The sequence below is a fragment of the Notolabrus celidotus genome, chromosome 20 (assembly GCF_009762535.1).
Source record: "Notolabrus celidotus isolate fNotCel1 chromosome 20, fNotCel1.pri, whole genome shotgun sequence".
NCBI classification, from domain to species: Eukaryota; Metazoa; Chordata; class Actinopteri; order Labriformes; family Labridae; genus Notolabrus; species Notolabrus celidotus.
The window spans coordinates 22,808,294-22,822,909 of NC_048291.1; the positions used below are offsets into that span (position 1 = coordinate 22,808,294).

The 14,616-nt window shown below is 42.0% G+C and overlaps 1 long non-coding RNA gene across 1 annotated transcript in view; it reads right to left on the minus strand.

Annotated features, from left to right (window-relative positions):
* Positions 1 to 3,685: 3,685 nt before the first annotated feature.
* Positions 3,686 to 14,616, minus strand: part of LOC117832180 — an 81,069-nt gene continuing 70,138 nt past the window's right edge. The window contains exon 4 of the long non-coding RNA XR_004635155.1: positions 3,686 to 4,626. This is a non-coding gene — a long non-coding RNA (uncharacterized LOC117832180). The remainder of the gene's footprint in view (positions 4,627 to 14,616) is intronic.

Genomic DNA, 14,616 nt, shown 5'->3' on the forward strand with positions numbered 1-14,616 from the left:
GGCCCGTCTCAAACTGATCCTGTGGAGCTGCAAGGTGCACTCAGTGATAAAGACCATCCAACTTTAGCAACATCCACCCATGGAGTAAACTGCAGTTTTTGAATGCTGATGAGTCCCTCAGGATATGCAGGCTATTCCTCAACTGGCAATCACGGCATCTTTTTACAGATCCTCATCAACAGAGGCATGATATACTAGTGAGGAAGTGTGGATGAGAGGCAAAAGACAGGGGGAGGAAAGATGGGGTGAGATAGAAGAGGAGCGGGATGTGGTTTGACAAAGACAAATGGAGACATGAGAGAAAGAGTAGGCTACGGAGAGGAGTAATGTGGAAGGGATAGCTGGATGGATAGGGAGGGAGAGAGAAAGAAAAGGAAGACGGACAGAAAGGAGAGATGGGCTGGTGGTGATTTGGGGAGGAGAGGGAGGAGGGTTGGATTGTTTTCAGGGTAGAGTGATTCCCTGTCGGAGCTGTGTGAGGTGTCAGGAGAGATTAGCAGGCGTGAAGCTGGAGGAGAGAGAGCCAGATAGCTTGGATTGGACAAGTGTCAGGGAGTGGACATTCCTCAGACCTGGCAGGAATGGGATGTGACACCGGCGGCTGTGTTGGTCCACACTGCTCTGCTCTTAAGGGAGCCAGTCACCGCTCTCTGTGTCATTTTATTTACTTCCCTCCAGCGTGTAACAGGCGACTGTATGACGGTCAGAATGAGAATGATGCTTACACCTATTTATAGTTACTGAGCAGCTATATTTTGAACACAGGACTGCCACAGATAAGGAGCATCTATTAGCTGCATTTTAGTCCCTGACATCAGGCCAGACTTTTCTTGAAATTTCAGTTTATACTGGACCAGGTGGACAAGGTGGGAAGAGACTACTCTGGAACAAATGGAGTCGAAAATGTCGGAGCTTCTTGTAAAGACACATTCTAAAATATTTATGCTGCAAACAACACGTGTTTTGTTTCTTTGCCCTTGAACATGAAGCATCTTCTGTGCAGCAGATAGGAAAAAAGTGTGTCTAGTATTTTCTCTTGGATATAAGATAAATAAAGCTTTTTGTTTATCTTTGTTAATGTTTCAATCAGTTAATTATAGAAAGGATATGGAGAGAGATTTGTTTTTACTGCCAGCACAAACTCCCCAGAGAAAGATACTAAATATGCAACATGCATAGAAATACAGCATGGACATGTGTGTGTTCTGTGTTTTAAAGCAAATATGATCATAACTGTGGTGTATGTACAGAGGAGGTCTTTACAGGAGTGCAAGCTGGCCTCCCCAAAATGTGTGACAAAAATGTTACGAGTTATTACTTGCCCCTCTAAGTGGCCAAAATATCTTTCATGAATGCAAGGGGTGAAAACAACACAACTTAACTTTAAAATATTAAAGTTATTAAAATTTCGAAGGATCCAGAAAAAGCAAATAGCCAACAAAATGAAACAGGAACCAACAGTCACTCTGTGTTTCCCTTTTGAAGTGTAATTAAGCAATCCAAGGAAAGCTGTTGTGACTGGCGTATCTTCAAACTAACAACAGAATCAAGACATGCAGGCCCACGCAATAATGAAACTGGTGAAGACATTAAATAGACAACAGCTCCTCTCTATCTTTAACATCAGAATCATTCTGCTCTACCATTCGTTTTCCTTTGAATGCACCTGGCAAGAACTGAACAATAAAGCGACTGTGTTGGTGACTTCTATCCGAGTTATGTCAACCTGGACATCGTCACGACATAGAAACCCCAGTGTGTCTCATGCTGCTGTGAGGGTTTTGTTCTCTGAGCCCCTGAAGACAAGAAAACCGGCCGTGTGGAAAAAGGGTCCAAAATCCCCCCCCTATTTACTACATAGAAAACTGTATTCACTCTTGGCCAAACTAGAGTCCAGAGCTTTTACAATGTGACAAATGTATTTGTGGCAGAAAATTGCTGTTGTGCAACTCCACACCTGTCAGTGATGACGCAACATGACTGTGACTCATGTGGGTCCAAAATCTCTATTAACTGCTCACCATACAGAGAGGATTCACTGTCGGTTCAGTGGGGGATCAGGATTTAGGACACAGCTATAGTGCAATAAAGAGCAACCATGATATTTTTCTAAAAAAGTATCTTTTGTGACATTTTATACTTTATAAAACTCCTTGTCTTGAGATTCATTGTCTTTTCTTCACAGCTCCTGACGGTTTCAAGTTATTTGACTTAGAGGTGCCTGAAGTTGATTACATTGAAATAAAGTGAAGCACCACTGCTGTTTTATTTCATGCTCATTATATTTATCTCGGGTGTTGATTAATGTGATCTTGATGGTTAAATGAACAGCAGGGTTTCACGAAAGCACCCTGGGAGTAGAACCTGTTGATGGGGTTTTCTTCAAAAATTATCATGACCCCCCAGTTGAATTTTCTGTCTACCTTGTTCTTTTGTTCTGACTTACATGCACTCTGGCACCTTGTTTTTTTTTTTACTTTGTTTTATTAAAGACTGACCTTTTTCTTTATATTTATTTTTTCACTTATTTCTTTCTTGTGTCATGCCTTTAACCTGGTATGACAAACTCAAAGGTTAGGAACACAGAAAACTGTTAGTAGACCAGCCTCCTCCTGCTGCCCAGAGCTTCTCCTATACTCACGCACACACACACGCACACATACACGCACTCACACACACACACACACACACACACACACACACACACACACACACACACACACACACACACACAAAGACAAAGACACAGAAAGGCCTTCGCATGATAGTTCAGTCACACATTAACGCTGTCAACCTCGCTCTGTTTTCCTAAAACCACTGCACAAGATTCCCTTTGTCACTTCGTGTTGAGGCTGAGAAAGAAACCTTTTCAAGTTGTCCCCGGATGTTCTGCAGCTGCCAGACCAGGTGTTCTCTGCAGTCACTACCTGAGCTGAGGGATGCCGGCCGTGCTGAGTCACCCAAGCTGAGTCATTGAGGCTCTTATCTGCAGGCCCACCCTTAAACTGTGTGACACCATGACCTCACCTCCCCACTCCACTGCATTGCATTGCATGCACTTTCTTTTTAACGCTATGACATCATCTCCCTGGCTGCAGCAGAATGAAAGTTGACTCATAACTTTAGACATCTGTGACCCTCATTCCTCATTCCTAACTCGCCGCAGCTGCTGTCTTGAAATCTCCTTGCATTGTATTTTTATTTTCATAAATGTCTGTGTTTGCCCTCCATGCTGCAGGCAGAAACGCACAGAATCCAACGCAGTAAATGTTTCTCCATCTCCTCCTCCCTCACACCAGAAAAAAAGGCCTCTTCACATGTTGTAGTGCTGCATCTCCAGAGGACTCACAGTAAAGAGAGATAAAAAAACACAAACAAACATCCAACATGCCTTTTTTTTCCCCTTCAGCAGGCTGAGTGCATTAGTGACCTTTTAAAGTGCTGTCTCCCTGGTGCTTTTGCACACACCCCAAAGAAGAACAAACTACTAATAGGGCTAAAAAGCTGACACACTTTAAGAAAAGATCAAACTGTTTCTTGGCTATGAGGCGCTGCTCGCTACATTAATGGTATTCAATTATGTAGCCAAGACAAACAAACATCTTTGTGGGAAAACAGCAAGGAAGTGTGTGGAAGTTTGTGCAGAATGAGGACCGCAGTCAGATATGCAAAAATACTGGTTTACTTCAAATGTACAGAGTTTATTTTTACAGCTACCGATTGTTACACCATTTTTATACTCTGTAGAGCCATTGCATCATCTACAAGAACATCCAGCACCTAACACTCACCTACTTCACACTACATTTATCATACATGTAGAAAATCAAAGACTAGGATTCTGAAAGAAAAACAAGATGCAAATGGAGAGAGATGAGATCCCTGTGAAATAACAGTATCAAACAGATTCAAGCTGCTGTTCGACAGTGTTTTGGAGAACATTTAAGACAAGCAAACTTGCAGAAATGGAAGTATTTGTTCTCTTGTTCATCTACCAAATGACCTTATTGGTTAGAATCGTAGGAGGCAGTAAGCGAACACCATATGACTCTAATTTCAGCAAGACGGTGTGTGTGTGTGTGTGTGTGTGTGTGTGTGTGTGTGTATGTGTGTTTGTTTGTGTGATTGTGCATGCCTGTGCGCGCAGAGCAGCGGTGTTTGCGTGAGCAGACATCATACAGAGCTACAGGGCCTGCAGCAGGAAACCGTGGCGAGGTGGATGAGGTCAGAATTGCAGAGGGCAAATGTCAAAGAGGAGTCATTACCCTCTACATTACTCCCACTCGAGCACAACAGGCTATTACACAGTTTGTTTCAGACATTAGCATGCAGATAAACAGATATTGACAAGTGGGAGAAGTAGACACCTTGGCTGGTAAATTGAGACACTGTTAACAAAACATGATTTCTGAGGGAGACAGTGCAATCACACTAAAAGCCTTCATATTCCTCTGAATTTGAGCAGACTGCTTGTACTGAATGATATTGCCCCAAATTTAGCACTGTTAGTTCACTCCTGCTGCTTCATACAGTCTGATGGATGAGTGGTAGGCTAGTCATGCCGCCTTGTGTCACCTGTGCGGCGCTCACTCCAGGCAGCTAGACAGGGAAGGAGCCATGGGAGGTCTGGGGGAGGCCAGAGAGGGGGAGAAATAGACTTCAGTGATTAACACATACGGACACTTGTCAGTGTGGAGCATTGGCTGGGAGGCACCCAGGGAGACGCTCACACACAACCTGCTCCTGACAGCAGAAGTTTGCCTAAATAAAGGCACAGAGGAAGAGAAAGTTACAATGATGAGTCCACCAACAGTAAGAGCGCTTGTTCTATTGAGGAAGAAATCACTGAAAAGACGACCGAAAGATCTGCATTTCATGGTGAAGTGGCATGTAGGCATCTGAACAGGTGAGTGTCTGCAAACATACGCTCACAAACACACAGAGCCGCGTGCATTTATCCACAGATTCCTCTGGCTTGAGCTACAACAAAGACTGTTTGTAGTGAAGTGTTTGGATACATAAAAGGACCTCTGGAGACGAGACAGTTTAATTGTCTGCAGTTTTGAACGACAGTTAATTCATTCCTCCCTATAACCATATGCTCAGATTTCACATCACGCTCTCTTTCTCTCGCTCCCTTTTTGCATACCTATGAGGTGTGCCAGCTCTTTCCATAGCCCCTCACCCAGAGTAGGGCAAGTTACTGAAACTTAGTGTTGAAAGTTACTATCATCAAAGAGAATTACTAACTGAGTTACTGCATTATGAAAACAAATAGGTACTTGATTTTTGCTTCAGTACTCCTCTTATTGTACCCTGCGTGCCTCTCGTCTCACAGGTATTGGGCTAATTAGTTCTCTGTCAGCAGAAGGCTCAATAGTTGATATGGGAAGCATGTCTTCAGCTATATACCTTGCAATCAGTCCTTCCTGGCTCACAGATTGTGGAGCTGGCAGTGATTTCAAATCAAGCCTCTGCTGTTTGGATGCGGTGGCTCCTGCTTGGTCTGTCAAGGTATCATGAGCTACACCTGTGTGTCGCTGGTTTCTGCAGCGCTGTGCTCTCTGGCAGCTAACTTAGTAGAAGCATGCTGTTTGTTTTGGTGCTTTGTCTTGGAAGTAGAAAACTTCTTCGTCCTGCACGTAGACACAACTCACCTCTATATATTCCCGTGTTTTACCTTGAGGAGGAAGAAATAATGCTGGTATATCCAAAACAAAAAGCTGACGTCTCAATGATCATCAGCTTTTGTTTGTGTTTATTGTGGAAGATATTCTCACTCCCAGAGTGCTACTGTGCTGACATGGGGGTAACCTCGCCGCAGAAAGGGTTTGTTAATCTTATGTAGTTGTCCGCTGTATGACATAAAGTAACAAGTCTCTTTCAATTTCTTTTACAATAACAATTTTATTGGATTTAAAAAGTAACCAGATATGGCAACAGTTACCACAAATAGTAGTGGAGTTACAGTAACTAGTTACTTAGTAATGCATTACTCGCAACACTACCCAAATATTGACAATATTAATCCACATCCAATCTGAACTCTTATACAAATCTGTAAGTGTTTGAATGAGAATTTAAATCTTTATTTTTCAAGTTTGGGTCATAGCTTTTGGTAATAATAAATCAATTGTACTCAACAATGTTATTGCTTAAGATATAAATATATATCTATATATATATTCCTCTTTAGGTCTGTTCTCTGCACTTTACCGCTGTGACTGCATGCACACATTAATGAACTTTCTTGCTGGTTTTAAACTACATTTTTATATTTACTTACTGTCGGCTTGAGGTTATGTATTTATTTCTTTATTTGTAGAGTCTAATTTAGCTTGTTATCTATTCTGTATGCTGCTGCACCTGAGTAATGTGTTTCATTCCTTCATGTTTTTAAATGTGACTGAATGACAATAAAATGAACCTTGAACCTTGAACCTATAAGAAAAAAGTGTCAAAAGATTTTGTGCAAAAATTCCAGCTCAGCCGACAATATTCAGTAGATCTAATATACATGGAGAAAAAATTACTGCACGTAAACATCTATCGTAGTATATATAGCTACCTCTGCTCAGGGTTATTTTTCACTTGTTGTATTTGCGGCAGTTACTATATACAATAAAGGTGATGGCTTATTTCTTATCTATCGTCCTGATATATAGTGTTTCTCTTGCAGTAGGACGACAGTGATTTGCAGATCTCTAACAGTAAAATCATGACCACTGAAAATCACGGCAAGGCTAAAATAAGATGAAGAAGAAACATATTTTTCAGTAATTACAGTTCCTGCCAAACTTCAACACATCGCCTATTTCTGCTCTCAAGAGTTTGTAAACTCAGAATGGTTTTAAAGATTCAAGAAGTACAAGAGCACACATGTTCAAGTGTGCAAGGTTGAATTGTTTTCTACGTGGGGACAGCCTGACTACATGAGTGCCTCCGCTCCTCTGGGCTGGATTCACACACACTCAACGCATGTGCGTTCGCAGAGGGAACATGATGACATCTCCTTAAGTGGATGCATTAACCTGCTGATTGGCTACGATTAGAACAACGTTTCAGAGAAACAGAGGAGGTAATGAGCCCCTGCAAGGTGAAGGGGAGCACAGGGGAGGAGAAGGAAGAGAGAGAGAGAGAGAGAGAGAGAGAGAGATAGATAGAAAATAAACAATTAAACTAACACCTAAAACCTCTCACCTTTAAGTTTTACCCAACTTTCAGTGTCGATCGTGACGTAAACTTGAATCGTTAAGAGGACACTTTGAGGAGCCTTTGTCTCTGAGGTACACAAGCAGAAATACACACACACCCATACACTCTCTCTTTCTCCCTCTCTCTCTCTCCCTCTCCCTCTCTTAAGGGAATGGTTCCACAGAGAGATTCAGTGAGCCATCTGCCAAATTAGGCCATGAGCCATGAGCCCACAACTTCACTGTTCTATTCAATTTTCAATTACTGGGCTAGAGGCTCAGACACAAGGTGTACACACATTTCAAACACACACATACACATTAATAGAATGGATATTTTTTCACATGCATCCAATATGAGAGAAGGTGAATCATGCAAACACGGCTGGGTTATTCATAATGTTTCTACCTTGGGTAAATGGCACAGTAGCTTTACTTGTTGAGATTTTTTTAAATTCAACACTTGGTGTAAAGATGCACAGTGATGAGATGCAGGAGCTCAAGTGAGAAATCAGCACCTAAGGGGGGTGAACACATGATAACAGTGATCTACATACATGCATACACATGAGTGTAACGATATGCAGTAAACTCTGTTCATTAACAAACACATGAAGACATCAACAGAAGTTCCTGAGCCAACAGCGGAGCCGCTTTTGTGTTCGGTGCCAGCTCTGCCCCTTACAAAATGTCAGAGGCACACATAGCAGGGAGGGTGCGAGGTGATAAACGCATTCGGCTGAAAATGTCACAGTGTCACTCGTTGCCATGACAGCCGGCAAAGTTTGGCAAGAACTAGAGAGCCTCAGCCAAAGGCGCAATTATTTCTTACAGCTTATTTAGTTTGTAGTTTCTATGAGTGTACACACCGTGTGCTATAAAAAGATGGTGGGAGATGTGAATTTTCCTGTTTTAATTAAAAGAAAAAAGTACATACCTTCTTATTCTAATTAGACTCCACTAGTAATGATCATCATTCAGAATGAATGAGTCAGAAACACCAGACTAAAATCAGACATGTTTCAGGAGCTTTGTGGCGGCGAGGCTGAGAGAGTTGTTCAGGAAGTACCTGGGGGAGGTGGGCAGATGGACGGAGGTGAAAGCTATTAAAGGGAACATACGGGGTCTCAGTGGTTCTTCTTGTTGATCAGTCATCAGTAAACCAACCCTTCGGCCACAGTTACATGTAAAACCTTTTAATGCAGCTTGGTTGGTCCAACCAAGGTCAAACAAAGTTGTGTGCACAGATGTTCATTAGTATATCATGAAATCTAATTCTTCATTGAATCCATACAACTAATTTAAGCTTCAAAAGTAAAATGAGTGGAAGCATTAAGTTTTACAAATAAAATATTCTACCGTTTAAGGGGGTTTACTGTGCAGATTATTTTGAAGGCTAAACTTATTCAATTGAAATTCGAAATTTAGTTGGAAAGCCTGACCCTGACCCGAGATCTGATTAGCTGACAAACAATCTCAGCTAAACGTCGGTAAATGTCCCAGAGCTTTGTTCTCATAAAGTCAATCTGCTTACAGAAATCAATCAAGATTTGAAAATGGACCGACATGTAGGAGCATATTTACTCCAGGATTAACTGTCTCATTAAGACCAATGACATTCCTGCGAACACAGAGAGCAAACACTCTCACCTAATCTTCACCACATTCAGAATCTCGATGATATAAAAACTGGGATTATTCTTTCTTGAACACTATTCTCAAATAACTTGTTAAGAATGATCAGCAAAGACAAGCAAGTGACTACAATTCATTTACAAATGCATAAGCATGTGAAGTCCAATTGATCTTATACGAACCCTTTGTGTATTAAATAAAAACAATCTGTTGCAAATGAAAATGTAAAATTTTCTAAATGGTGCCTCTTTGTGATTTGAATGAATTGTACAACTTTGAAATCACAATAGAGAGTGTATGTGCACTGGATGTGTGAAGCAGCTGCTAACTGTGTTCCTGGAGGTGGATACAAGGCTCACAGTTGACTATATAATTATGGAAATGTGATAAAAGACTATAGTTGACTAAAACCTTGTGATTACCAACAGAGTAAAGGCTATGCTGCATTCCACTGAAAAACACATTGCTGCTATGGTTTCAGGGCACGGATTTGAAAACTGATCCTCAGTTTTGTAAATCAGTTTACAGTTCTTTTAATGTTTGTGATAATCGACACGACCTAACTTTGTAACAACACAGATTTCACTAGAACTACATTAATCTGGTTAATGGCGAAATAACTGTCACAGTTTACATCAACTATGTTTTTGTTTTTTTATATTTAGTCACATCTACCTAGCAGAGGTGGCAAAAGTGCTCACATTCTGAACTCAAGAAGAGGCGCAGGTACTTGTGTTATTCAAAGTGCTAAAAACAGAGGCGCTAATTTAACTTCAGAATAAAAGTAAAAGGCTAAAAGCTCTAAAACGTTCAAGACAGCTGTTTTTGTGTAATGTTTAAAGGACCTGTTGACATATCTGAGAGACTAACACACCTACACCTCAGTAATTTTAACTAACTAAATACAAAAATATTGTTACCTTGTTCTGCAGCTTTTGCAAAAAAATTGCAATAATACAAGTAAACTCCCTGGAAGCTTTTAATGGGAGAAGTGCTGAGGAGTGCTTGATAACATCTTTTAAACAGATCAAACATATTCCTTGATAATGAAACAGGCACAGTTGTGCATCATGGTTAGTTAAACAGTGATGAAACTCTCTAAATAGCACAGTTTCACTTGACAAACAGATAGAGTGGGTTATTAGCATTTTTTTTTGGCCTAAAGTTTGAATTTTTGACAGCACACAGGAGCAATTTTTCTCCTGATTTATATTTTATTTTGCTGTACCTTGGGAAGTTGTGAGCGGTGTAGCAGCACGATAACTTTTGAACCTAAACACAAGAAATTGAGTTTTCCCCTCACTTCCCTTGGTCTTACATTCAAGTCCGCCTAATCTACCTGAAGTGTTGATCATATCAGAGCATTTATTTGGTCTTTTTTTTCTGTAATTGTTGTATGTATTATCTTTATTCCTATCACAGCATGACTAAATCATCCTGACAAGATGTACAGAAAGCACGTCTTTTATCCCCCAAATCCCTTCACTTGTTTACTCATTATTTGATATGAGTTGACTCAGCCCAAACAGAATCAATTATGAGGATTAGTTTCTTTGTTCCTTTGTTGTTGGAGAACAGACAAACGCTGGAAGCTGGGAGCCGCAGCGCTCCCCTGGTTAATACGGGTCATTTTAGTGTAAAGTCTGAGTCTGTATAAATCCCAAGGTTATGTAAAGCCTCACACGCAGAAACAAGCAAACAGATGACTGATATTCTCACGTCCAGCCGTAATTCTATCACAGCGGGCGTCTCGCACACTCTGACAACAGACAGCCTTGTGCAACACAATCAACACAATCACCTTCTGATCCGCAAAAGGCCAAGTGTTGACTTTGACAAAGGCCAAGACGCTTTTCACTCTCTTCCTATTCTCCTTCTTCCTGTCATCCTCTTTTCACTCAAGGCTCTCTCTCATGCTTGTACGTGACTTTTTTCTTTTCTCCTTTCTTTGTACGAGTGTGCCTTTCTGTATGGTTGCAAATTCCTGATAATGTATTGTTAAAGGGTATTTCAGTTATTTTGAAGTGGGGTTATATGAGTTTTAAATCACTAGTAATTTTTTGGGCCACAATAGATGCTGCTAAGCTCGGCTCCTTTAATGAGAAACTGCCGGGAGAATCAGCACGCAAGCTAGGCTACCGTTTCTGGCGGCAAAGTGAAGTGCAGCAAAAAAATCCAAGTAGAGCGTACAGCTAAACTGAAATGAGTGCTTGGTTTGGAATCTTTCGAAATTTGCTAAATCACATGGTATCAAAAACATCGTCTGCAGAGGTAGCCTAGCTTGCGTGCTGATTCTCCCAGCAGTTTCTTATTACAGGGGCCGAGCTGAGCAGCATCTATTGTGGCCCCCACAATTACTAGTGATTTCTCATACAACCCCACTTCAAAAAAACTGAAATATCCCTTTAAGCTGCAAATATCCTTTTTTTTTTCCTGAGGTTGATTAGTTATAAATATTTTCTAACTTAATTACTTCATCATTCACTTTAGTAAATGAAAGATATATTGTGTTTTATCAAACTAACAGTACAGCTTAGAGGCTAAATGCAGCATCTTTGGGACCAGCTGCTTAAAAAAGTAACTCTATATTGACTCAATGATCAAATCCATGGCAATCATTGTTAAAGAAAAAAGTCTTTAATGCCAGAATAACAAAAAGCGCAGTTCCTAGAGTGTCCACTTGAGGCTAGCTCAGAAAGCCAAAGACTTCCCATTAAGGCTGAATTTAACATCACTACTCACATACCCACATATCCTGTACTGTAAGTTGGGAAGCACATCAAACAATGCATCCACTTGAGGGTGCTTGAATGAACTGGTCTCTCAGGAACTTCTCCTTCACACTCGATCTCCACCCAACTGCTCTGTCGTAATTGCCCGTCCTTGTGCTCGGCCGAAGTAACATCATATATATGTTTATGGCTTTCAACAAACTCACAAAATCTTTCCTCAAAAAGTTCCACCATTTTCAAATTCTTCTTCTTTTTTTGTGTTTTGCAGGTCTGGCTTGAACTGCTGGCTTCGCTGCTCAACACTGCCTCACCGATTCAGGGGAGCAAATGGTTTGCTCCATTCTTCAAGCTCTCTTAAGTCCTGATCTAATAAATGAACAACCCCAGCCAGTTACCAGCACAAATAAAAATGTCACTCTCTGGGTAACAAGTTAATTCACAAGCTAATGCTTTAGCTAGGGTGTTGACTGTTAAGCATTGATAACGTGGCATTTGCCATCTCCTCACTCTTCACGAGTACCACCCTCCCCTCTAAATATGTTAACTTCAAGCTCCAGAAAACAAACATCAAAGCGGCCAGCTGCTGAACTCCAGGTTTTGTATGTGTGGTCAAGAAAACAATAGGTGACATCACAGTGGAAATAAAAAAAAACGGCGTCCTCTCTTTTTAAAATAGATTTATGTTGCTCCTAACTGGGATAAATAGTCTACATTGTGTTTTGGGGTTTCTCTTCATGAGCAGCCTAGTGGCGAGTTAGGATGAAAACATGTGCTGGCATCAAAGTCTCAAGGGGATAGATGTCCAGTGTACCTGAAGCTCTCACTCTGCCCGGCTTTTACCAGCCAGCGTTTCTGTCCAGGCCACTGAATTCTTCTACCAGGATAAATCTTTTCTCTCCGTCTCTCCTGGGCTGCTTCTCTGTGCCGCCGCAGGGAAACACTGAGACCAAGAGTGAGCCTCCGAGAGCAAATTATGTACATTTAAATGAACCGTTTCCTTGAGTCTGCTCGGCTCAGCGCTGAGAGAGAGTTCAGACGGAACGGAGCTGGAACGAGAGGCTGGGAGATTGTGTATGTGTGTGTGTGTGTGCGGTTGTGTGTAAAAGAGAGAAAGAGTGTGTTTCAGGGATACATACAGTGCAGCCCTGAGTAGGAGTGTAAAACTTGAGTGGACCCCAGGCCCTCGCTTAGCCTTAATAGCTTTCCTGTCCACCTCCTCCTGCTGCATTAGAGTTACATTTCCACTCTGGGGGGACGTTCCTTCTTTTATGTATTTATCTATTATATTCTCTATCTGTGCCCAAATGCACCAGCTTCATCCATGCAGTCACTTCACAGAGGTGCTGCTGCAAGGCTCACTTCAAAAGCAGCCTAAACACTCCTGCAGGGGTCTGGAAAACGATGGGGAGACAAGAAAGAAACCATCAGACTTCCTCACACACACACAAACTCACCCTCACACACACACATACACATACACATACACACACACCAACACCTGTGGCTTTGTTTCCCATTCAGACAATGCATCATGGAGCCTCCTTTGTTTGTCAGGCTGTTCCATTATTTACCTCCTCCCCTCTCCCGTCCACCTGGGCCTTCAGAGACCATTTATCATCCCTGAGAAACCTTGCCTCCACTACAACTTGAAAACCTGATGAATAAGTAAACTAGTTCCTCCACATTGCCACACACTTCCTGTCCTTTTCACGGGAACAAAGACAAAGAGCTGCAGCCTCAGCCCTGAGCGCACTCCAGACAAACCCGACTGTACAGGCTCGAATAAAAAAAATAAAAAAACCCTATTCCCTGACATCCAAAAGCCTGCCTTTGATTCTCAAAGCATTTAACCACTTTTAGAATTTTTCTACAAGTCATTAAAGTAATTAGGCTACATGATAAGACGAACTCTTGTAAACCGGCCCCTTGTGAGATTACACCCTCTCTTGCTCATCCACTGCTCTTACACGGTCTATACTGCAGCTCAGGCTCGTCAACAACCACCAACAGCTTCGGTCTTCAGCTCCAAGCTTTCTCCAGCAAACAGTCTGCTGTTTGCCGGCCTGCCAGTCTGCCTCTCTAAGCATTTCTGTCCAATGAGCTGCAGTCAGCCAAATAGTGATCTGCTGGTAGTTATTCAATTACCCCAACCGGCTGGCCTCCGCTCCCTCAGGGGCTGCTGCTGCTGGGGGGGCTACTAGGGAAGATGATAGGTGTGCTGTGGGCACAGACGTGGGCCTCCCTGCAGTATCATGCTCATTTCCTATAATAGAGCAGAATTAGTCCGGATTTAGCCAATTAGAAAAACAAGAGTCAGTAGTCATGTCATTTCCCTAACTGACACCAACCTGTTCTCCTACTCTCTGTCTCATGGCCTGTGGTGAATGTGTGTGTGTAATCCCTGGAGCACCCGTGTGTGTTAGAAGTAATTGATATTGTAAAAGTATTCCTGTGTGGACTGTAAGCTCCCAACAACTTTTAGGCGCACTAATACCAACAAGGCTCTAAGCAAGCGGCAGGCATCCCCTGGATGAAATATCTGCTGTGTCTGCCAGGAGACAAATCTATTCTGTGCTTTCAGTAAAATTCTGTCTATGCGGCAATATCTTATTTGTAGGCTGAGACCGGAGTCTCTCAGGGACCAATTGAACTCGCTCTCTCCACCCCTGTGCTTTGTGTGCTAATTACAGGGGTCAGAAAGACTGATGGCTTAACACAGGAGGTTATAAGATGAGGTTATCACTGTCCCGCTCCCTCTTTTCCTCCCTTTTTCCTCCCTTTCTGTCTCTACTTCAAGCTTTACTGCTTCTCCATGGGGTGCTCGTGGATGAATAGACCTTCTGTTTTAAATGGAGAATCAAATCCGTGAGCTGACAACAGCTGACATGGGTGAATCTCCATATCCTCTGGATGCCATGCCAATGTTTGTGCTGCAGGTAGCACTTGTGGAGGAACACAGAGGTCATTTGAAGCATCTGCTCCCTCAGGGTGATTCTTTCCATCTCCCCCTGTCCGTCTCATGTTCTCTCTGTCATTTTCTATACGATGACACAGGT